Source organism: Bemisia tabaci, chromosome 4, assembly GCF_918797505.1.
Source record: "Bemisia tabaci chromosome 4, PGI_BMITA_v3".
Lineage (NCBI taxonomy): Eukaryota > Metazoa > Arthropoda > Insecta > Hemiptera > Aleyrodidae > Bemisia > Bemisia tabaci.
The window spans coordinates 19124563-19124972 of NC_092796.1; positions in this window are offsets into that span (position 1 = coordinate 19124563).

Sequence of the window (410 nt, forward strand, 5' to 3'; positions counted from 1 at the left end):
TTGTTTGCCTTTGTTATTTCCTGATAACCTCCTAACTACACGGACAAGATTAGATCTCAACCATGGGATACACAAAGGAAAGTAATTATTGCTCCACATAACACGCTCATAGTGGATTCCAGTCCCTACCTACTTTTCTGGTCGTAGTTACGATGACAAATTTGTGGTGACAAATTGTTTTGGTTTTGGAGAGAATGGTGCATTTGGAAAAAATTTTAATTTTGAATGTTACATCGTAACTCTGACTATAAAATTGTGTGAGACATGGAATCTAACAAAAGCACTGTAACGGCGACGATTCTTTTTTCTCGGAGGACAATACTCAAAACAAGAAAAATCAATTTTGTTCATACCATGGTCTCACTCAATTAAAATCAAAATGCACAAAAACACGCTCCTTTACTCTTTTT